Below are 9,539 nucleotides of genomic sequence, written 5' to 3'. Positions count from 1 at the left end.
AATTTCCCTCCCTCCCTGCTCCCAGCATGCTGTGCACAGAGGTGGGGTCCTGGGCATGCTCTTGCCAGACCACCCAGAGCCCACAGGAGTAGGGGTCCAAAGGGGCAAAGGGTGTGAGGTCACCGTGTGTGATTGCCAACAGCAAAGGAGGGGAGAAGGGAGGAACTGGTGGCGGAGGCAGGAGAAGGTGATGACTCTTCCTAGGTGTCGGGCTAGCAAAACTCCTTAGTCTGAAGAAAAATAGATTCGTAGAAAACTCTCTTGCCCATCCCCGGTGGCCTGCCCTCCTTGCCTCAACATCTTGTGCTTTTTGGCAAGAGAGGGCCAAGGATCCTGCTGGTCACTCTGCTCCCGGGGAGGAGCTGAGGACCCTTACTCTTTGGTATCAGATTCTGGGGGTGGGAGGGCAGCTGTAGGGGCCAAACGCCCTCCTCATGGCCTGGGGGGCAGACAGGGATATGCAGGCCTGAGATCCCCTGGCCTGGGGGGATGGAGTAGGGGTCACGGTCACAGCAGTGCCAAGAGGGTGGACGGGGTGCTGCAGGGGCTACGAAGAGGAGGTGGAGTCGTCCCTTGGTCGGTCGCCCCTCCGTCTTGGGCAGCAGGAGACGTGGTTATTCGGCCGCTTTGGCCTCAGCCCCGTCGGCCTTGCTGTCTATCTTTTGGTGGAGCCGTCTTCAGTAGCTTTCCAGGCCAGCCGGTGGGGCACGGCAAACAGCAGGTCCCCATGCCTGAGCGTATTCCCCAGCGAGCTGACCTCGTGGTTCCTGCCGGCGGCGGCCTCCAGCTCGCGCTGGGGGTTCGTGCGGAGGCCTGGGTCCACCGGGCCTCCTCCAGCTGCCGCTGCAGCGGCTTCAGGTGGGTGGACGCCTTGTCCACCTGGTCCTTGCACTGCTCCGCGCTCCTCCGCTCATCAGCCACCTGCAACAGCATGCCCTTCAGCTTCTTCTCGGCCCTCTGCACGGGCCTGTAGGCCGCCTGGCGCTCCACGGTCTCTTTGTCCAGCTGCTCCTCCAGCTACGCCATCTTGGCCTTCAGGGCAGTGATGCAGGCCTTGGACTGGGACTTGACGGTGCCTTCCATCTCCTGCAGCTTGACCTTGAGCTCCTTGTCCGGGCGCTCCAGCTGCTGCCGTACATTCTCGTCTTCTGGAAGTGACTGCGCTCGAGGTTCAGGGCGGTGTTGATCTGGTCCATCTGCAGGCTGGCCTTCTGCTGCTGGTCGTTCGCCAGCTCCGTGTTGCCCTGCTCCTCCTCCAGCGGGGCGATGCGGGCCTCCAGGCGCCACTTCTCCTCCAATGCCAGGGCTCCTTTGTGGCCGCTGTTGGCAGTCTCGTCAACCAGCTCGTCCTCCTCCTGCTGGGGCTGGCGCTCAGACGCTGGCAGCTTCCAGTTCCTCCTGCAGCTGAATCATCTTGGCCTCCACGCACTTCAATTTCTTCTCGTTCTCCTTGGCCTTTGCCGCAGCTGCTGTTTGATGGCTTCCTCTTGGTTCTTGTTGGCAGAGTTGATGTGGGCCTCTAGGCCCTTCAGGTCCATCTCCAGCTTCTTCCGAGCTGCCACTGCCGTCGAGCACTGCTGCTTATCCTCCAGCTCTGCCTCCATCTCCCGCACCCATCTGACCAGCTGCTCCTGCTTCTCCTCACTCTGCTCGTCGCGGCCCTGCAGGTCCTGCTGGAACTGGGCCTTCACGGCCTGCAGGTTCACCTCCAGCCACAGCTTGATGTCCTGGGTGGCCTGCAGCTCATCCTTCAGCTCTTCCAGCTGGGGCTTCATCTCCTCCTCCTGCTGCTCCAGGGCCCGCGTGGGCTTCTCCAACTTGAAGACCCTCTTGCCAACGTTGTCCTTGGAGCTCAGGACATCTTCCATCGCCAGGCGGAACTGTTTGTGGAACTGTTCCAGCTCCACCTTCTGCTCCAAGGCTTCCACCAGGGCCGGGACCAGCAACAGCGCCTTGGTCTCCTTCTCACCGGCCTCCCCCTCGGCCGGGTCAGGCTCCTTGGCATACTTGGTGGAGACAGTCCACTGCTCGGCTAAGAGCTGGTCAAACTTCTGCTTCTTCTCTAGGTTTGAGGCGCTCTGCCGCTGGTGGTCCACGTCTACGAGCAGGTCATCTAGCTCATGTTGCAGCCATGTCTGGTCTTCTTCAGCTTATCATGGGCGGCCACTCGCTGCTCATAACGCTGCCCAGCCCCTCTAGCTCCTGCGGGAGCTTCCTCTTGGCTTCCTCTGCAGTTTGCAGGCACCCCACGCCATCCTCCATCTTCTTCTTCATATGGTCACCTAGGCCTGGAGGTTGGCAATTGGCTTCTCGAGGTTCTGCTGGCCTCCTCTGTCTTCTCCAGCTGTTCCTTGAAAGAGTTCTTCTCGTTTTGCCTAGGGGCCAAGCTGGAAAGGCCAGCAGTGGCTTCTCCCAACACTCTTGGGAACCAAATATATTTAATGGTTAAGGGATTTGTCCCAAGTCTGACAGCCAGAGAATCAGAAAGGGCCGGTGGTCCTCCCACACCATCTTGAAACTACTGGAGTACTAGGGCCCCGAGGTAGTTGATCTGCACCATTGACTCAGTATGGTTTTAAAATCTGCCATCTGCACAGATGTTTTTGAAAGGAAAAAAAAAAAGATTTTCTTCCCCCCCCCCACCCCTTTTTGTAATAAATGATAAAATTCTAAGTCTTTACTGCTGTCTTTCCTTTGGAACCATGTTTAGAGGACAGTAGCTTCTCCTACACTGGTCTAGACTTGTTGCTGAATTTACCTGTATTTCTAACTGTTTTGTATATTGCTACATTTAGACTTGCTTATGGCAAAGAAGGCTTTTTTTTTTTAAAGAAACTCTCAACAAATCATGAAGATACATAAAGGCTAAGAATGCCTAAAAAGCTCTGAATTCAGGTCCCAGTTGCTGTCACAAAGGAGTGAATGGAGCTCCCACCCCCCACCCCATTTTTTATATTATGAAAGTGCCTTAGCATGTGTCACAGCTGCCACCACTACAGTAAGCTGGTTTACACGTTTCCACTGAGCATCACAATAAAGAGTACCGTGTTCTATGAAAAAAGAAATATATATACACATATTTTCTAAAAATATTTTAAGAAGTAGTTGAGAAGGCTTTTACATCAGCTTTTAAATAGTGATTACCTCTGATTAGAAGGGAAATGAATGGGAACCATGAGGGTTTCTATGATATGTTGTGCCTCAACTGTCACTGTAATATTTTATATCTTTAAGAAAGGTCTTAGGTATATTTATCTTTAAATAAGAGAAAAAAGAAGTTATTATACCAGGTAGTATGCAGTTTTTAGGTAAAGCTTTGGTTCCTGTTTTCTCTTATCATAGATATATTACCTTAGATATATTTATACACAGATTCAGAGTAAATTTTAGGTATTTTTTTTTTCTGAAAGAGACCAGATTAATACATTCTGCATTTTTTCTATGAACATATATAACTATTCTTTGCATTTGAAACTACAGTGTTACATTCATCTACAGAGTGAAGCTTAAATATCTGCCAGTATTTCCCCAGGGTCAATTGCATGTAGATTTATTTTCCTTTGAATTCTTTAGGAACTTCAACATATGGTGACTTATTGGCCTAGGATGGCCTCATTCACATGCCTTGTATAATTAGAATGACTGTCAGTTTGGATAAAGAGGTTGATGGGACTCTGTGTCTCCTATTCTCCAGTAGACTAGCCTAGATTATGGTGGCAGAGTTCTAAGAGTAGTAAGAAAATGAGTGAAGGTGTGAGGATGATGAGAGTTTTAGTGATATTTTTCTCTTTAAAGTTGGTAGACATTATTATGTTTATATATTGATTTCACATCAGATTCCAAAGAGTTCACATGAAAGAAAAGTACAAATGCATGGAATAGACAGTAAAGACTATAAACTTAGAGGAAGAGGGCGTAAATATGCACATTGTTTAATTTTTCACAAAAGCATTATGAAAGCTGGAAAAAAATGAAATCCTTTATGCATATCACAGATCCTTGCATATAACAGACATTCAATAAATACTGTTAAATATGATTAAATAAATGGATGAATAAATGAATGACAACTAGGATGATAAGGAATGGTTTAATTCTAATGATGAAAACTGATCTGGATTTTGAGGAAAGAACACAGGCATTCCAGGTGTATGTATGGGATGGCTGGGGGAATTGAGGATTGGTAGAACATGGCATAATATTCTGGGAGTGGTGAGCATAGTTGTGTAAAGAATATAGTTTTCTTACAACAGAGGAATGAATAATAATTTTGAGAAGATGATTTGACTCAGCTTTGGTGAACTTTGAGAAAATAAGGAGTGAATGTTATTTTTAAATGAGTACAAACATATTAGTAGTATCATTTTGGAAGACATATCTGAAACTTGTTTTTGAAGACATTCAAGTGAACAGTGTCTAAGAGCAATGGAGTCCAATTAGGAAGCTTAATTAATATCAAAGTATGAGAATAAAGGCTCAGGTTACAATGGCTTTAGAGCAAATAGAAAGCAAGAGTGAATGGATATTAAGAACATTCTGGATAGAACATATTAGCTAAATATCTTGTCACTCATCCTTGTATGTCTTATTGGTATTTTATTTTTACTAAGTGATCCCTGTTCTCCCATGAGTATGCTTCTTTTGCTGACTTCTTTTCTCCCCTCTGACTATATTCTATCCATTTAGGTCACATCTCAAATACCTCATTTTCTATGAAACAATTATTATAAATTATATATATATATTATATTATATATTATATATAATATACGTTATATATATAAAAATTATATATATTGTAAATTGATTATACAATTTTATAATCAATCATTATAAAAATCCTCATTCCTTTTAATGCAAAGAATACCCTTTGTACTTTTTAGGGCACTAAATTGTCTACCTCATACTATAGTCCTTGCTTTTTCTTTTTTTTATCTAGATTGTGAGCTCCACAAGGCTAGAATTACATCTTATTGATCTTATTAACTTTTAAAACTTAATATTTTTTCTTTCAAAACATAGCCACAATAATAAATTTAACCAGTCCATGATGTCATTTCAATTGTAGGAGGAGAGTTCACAAATTACTGAGGTTTTCAGTCTGGAAAAACTGGTGAGCTATTGATAATTACCCAAATATTGACCATTTTATAGCTCTAAACCTCACTTCCCCTCAAAAGCCAAAACAAAATAATAGCAAAACATAGGAGGTTATGCAATAATTGGTGAAAATTTCTAGCGAATAATGAAGATGAGACTAGCTTGTATAATAACAAGCCGTATTTATATAGCCATTATATATATGATCTGATTTAATTTTCATACAACACTGGGAAGCAAGTATTATTATAATCCTCACTTTATACATGAAAGAAGAGACAGTGGAATTTGTCGTGCTGTGAATAGTGGACTTAAATCTAAAATCTCGGCATTCTGACTCTCTATACAGGTTCCTTTCTTCTACGATACAGTTTATGTTATAATTTGATTATTATTTTCTTACGTGTTTTTAGGAATGATCACATTATAACTTTTTGCTAACAAATAAGGCAACTCATCTCATTTAAATTTTAATATTCTGACAATTGAACTGTTTCTAGCACTATTTTAAACTATGATATTCAAGTGATATTTGGTCAATAAATAGAATTTAGACTCCCCAAATCGTTGATTTCCCGTTTCTAGCTAAGATAATCTCACTTCCAATCTAAAACTGACCTATGCATTGAAAATGAAAGGAAAGGAAAAAAGAACTATTTAAATAATTTTTGATGGTCAAATTGTTCTGTTCTTGAATTTGATGAAATAGGAGATACTAGTGGGCAGGCACTTGAACTTCGAATATATCTTTGATGCGAAGTGTATCTAACGGCTTCTCATGGAACAGTTATGTGAAAGGGCCTCGCCACCACTCCATCCAGTCTCAACAGTTAGCTGCCAGTGTGAGTGCTTCCATACCATTAGAAAAATCTGCCAAGCGTTCAAAACCAATTACACACAGGATGTCAAGTGTTGTCATGCCAGCTGTCCTTTCAGTCCTCAGGGGCTCTCACTGCCCATTTCCAGTTAAAAATATATCCTCCTATATTGAGGGTTGTGCCTAGATAAACGTTACTATTTTATGTCCATCTCCCTTATTTAACAAAAATGAATACGATTGCCTGTGAATGACCAATAACTATCACAGGTCATAGAAGAAATTCTTGGCTATTATATTCTTCAGACTTCTATTATCAAGACAAAATCTCAAAGTCTTTGGGTTATTTTCCACAAAATCTTAGGTTTATTATTGAATAACTTTACTATCTAATCAGAGAATGTTAATAATATGTCTTATTCAATCTAAGGGATAAAAATGTGGAAGCTAGTAATGGGAGTGAATAAATTACTGAGAATATTTTAAAAGAGTTTCCTAAAATGATTAGTGTGGGCATATCATTTTAAAAATTTAAAATGTCTTTGGTTGACGTCCTTTAATGACTTCAGCAAAATTTTGAATCACACTGATGACAACAAATCAAGGGCATACTTTGGCTAAGGAGAGTTTTAAGGTCTTTGAGACCGAGAAAGAAATGGAGTTTTGAAAATATTTGAACACAATGAATAAATATTGCAATGATAAGTATTAAATTCTAAGTTCTAAAATGTTTTAAAAGTTTGTAATTAAAACTTTATGGGGAGAAATAGTAGGAGAGCTATAAACTGCATCTTCTGACTTCAGCAGATCTATACTTTACTTACATAGTTAACGTTAGCAGACAGGAATTGATAATAACAAGATGAGTGATACAGAATTTAGAAGAAAGTATTGTGTGCATCAGGCTGCTTAAAATGTATTGAAGAGTGTTAACACTATATGTTAATTAACATGCACACCCTAAATAATTATGTTATTTCTATTTTATCATTTTAGTATCCACTACATATTCATGGAATTCACTTAAGTAACTAGACGATTGAGGTAAATTAAATTCTACTTTCACTACTTTTACGTAAAAAAGAAGCAGATTTATTGGAAATTGAAAAATTTTAAAACATTATCAATCCTATATCTAAGTAGGAAATGACATAAACCAACATGAGATTGATCAATAAAAATATCAACAATATTGCTTACATGGTATTACATGCCCACTGTGTGCCTGTTCTGTCCACAGCACAATTATGAGATATAGGGAATATCAAGGTGTAAGGTATTATTGAGCACTTTCTGTATTTGTATTTATACTCTAAAAGCAGCTATCTTGGGTTTTCACAAATGGCTTAATCTAAGACAGAATTAATAAAATTAACGAGAGAACAAACAACATATTATGGAAATTCTGGAAATAGAAATATAATTGCTATCTAGGAATATCATAGGACATCTTCACGAAGACAGTAAAATGAATACCATATGAAATACAGTAAAAAAATATTTAAATAGAAAACAATGTGATTAAAAACAGGGACTCTTGAAATTTTATTGAATAGTTGGCAAAAGACAGAAGTACTTTTTGGATGTGGTGTATTTATAGGTAGGTGGGAAATAAGACTGAAAAGGGAGTTTTGATTTGGATTAAAAAAGGACACTGAATGTAAAGTTAAGGATTTGGGGTTTTATTTTTAAGTAAAGAGATGTCACCAAGATTTTCAAGAAATAGTGACATGAGTATAATCCTTCTAAAAGGAAGTTTATCTTGTTACAGTATGGTGAAAGATATTCTTCTTTTCTTAAACCACTTTACTGAAGTATGATTGACATACAAAAAGCTGTATATATTTAATGTTTACAACATACAAAAAGCTGTATATATTTAATGTTTACAACTTGATGAGTTTAGAGATAAGTACATACCTATAAAACCATCACCACAATCTATGCTATAAACATATCCATTACCTCCAAAAATCTCTTCCTGCCCTCTTTATTATTATTATTATGATAAGAACACTTAACATAAGACCTACCCTTCTAGCAAATGTTTAAGTATTCTGCACAGTATTGTTAACTATAGGCATTATGCCATACAGTAGATCTCTAAAACTTAACTCGTCTTATATAATTGAAACTTGCACCCTTTGACTAATACTTCCTCATTTTCCCCTCCCTCCAGCCCCTGGCAACCACCATTCTACCCTCAACTTCTATGATTTTCGCTATTTTAGATTGCTCATCTAAGTGGCATCATGTAGTAGTTGCAACAATATGGATGAATCTAGAGGATATTGTCCTAAGTGAAAAAAGCGAGAAAGAGGGTGACAGGTATTCTTTAGTGGAATAACCAGTGGGTAACCTAAAAGTAAAGATACGTAGAAATTAATTTTTAGAATATTAAAGATTATTGGTAAGGATGCACTGAACTGCATTTGCTAAAGGTGGGAAAGCACATTATTCAAAGGAAGTTATAATGTTAGAATCTACAGAAATCAATATAGATACCATATGATCCAGCAATCCCACTTCTGGGTATATATCCAAAATAAATGAAACCAGGATATCAAAAACATATCTGCACTCATATGTTTATTGCAGAATTTTATGCAATAACCAAGGTATGGAAACAACCTAAGTATCTATAAACAAATGAATGAATTCTAGAAAAATCATGTGAAATAGAATTGTTTGTGACCTAAAAGTTGTAACTTGAACAAATTGACAAGGAATTAAACCTCAATTTTTTTTGCCAACAAATTTTGAGGACCTATAACCATTTATCCTACACTACCTAATAAGCTAATCTTGTAATGTCAGACAAATTATATTACCTGTGTGTCTCAGTTACCTCACCTAAAAATGCTGATTGTTTTGAGTGAGTGAGTGAAATATTGATTTCATGGGGTTTCGTCACTCTTTTTTATTCTTTTTTCTTTTTCTCTTGTGACTGGGTTATTTCAAAGTTCCTGTCTCCAGATCACTTCTATCTTCAGTTTGGTCTATTCTGCAGTAGGTGTTCTCTAATGCATTTTTCAGTTCATTCATTGAATTCTTTAGTTCCAGAATTTCTGTTTGATTCTTTTTAATGATTTCTATATCTTGCAAAATTTTTCATTTTTTCCCTTTATTATTTTCCTGATTTCTTCGAATTGTCTTTTTGTGCTGTTTTGTACCTCGTAGTTTCCTCAAATCAGCTATCTTGAATTTATTATCAGCTAACTCACAAAATTCCTTTGAGTTGTCACTGAAGGATTATTATCTTTTGGTGATGACATGTTGTCTGGATTCTTAATGCTTCTTGGAGTTTTGTGCTCTTTTTACATTTGAAGTAACTATCACCTTCTCACATCTTTACTCGGTGTTTTCAGATCTTTACTCGATGTTTTCAGGTGCGAGATATTTTTCATTGAGCCAGCCTTGTACAGACACACTTGCTCTCTGCTTCTTGCTCCTTCTTGTGGCAGAATTCTTAAGCTTATATGTGTCTCTTGTTCTTACAACTCACCAGGCTGGCTGCTGGAAATCTCTCTTTTGTTCTCTAGAAGATGATGATACAGCTCAGGTTAGTGGTTTCTCCCTTGTCCACAATCCCTGGTCTGATTTCTGAGGGCACTCTCTGTCT

General features: G+C 39.8%; 1 pseudogene; it reads right to left on the bottom strand.

Annotated features, from left to right (window-relative positions):
* Window positions 1-614: 614 nt before the first annotated feature.
* Window positions 615-2,274, bottom strand: LOC103551789 (myosin-9 pseudogene; annotated as a pseudogene).
* Window positions 2,275-9,539: the final 7,265 nt, after the last annotated feature.

This window comes from Equus przewalskii, unplaced genomic scaffold (genome assembly GCF_037783145.1).
Source record: "Equus przewalskii isolate Varuska unplaced genomic scaffold, EquPr2 ChrUn-13, whole genome shotgun sequence".
Lineage (NCBI taxonomy): Eukaryota > Metazoa > Chordata > Mammalia > Perissodactyla > Equidae > Equus > Equus przewalskii.
The sequence above is the reverse complement of the archived record's forward strand: the minus strand, read 5'-3'. Positions and strand labels throughout refer to the sequence as shown.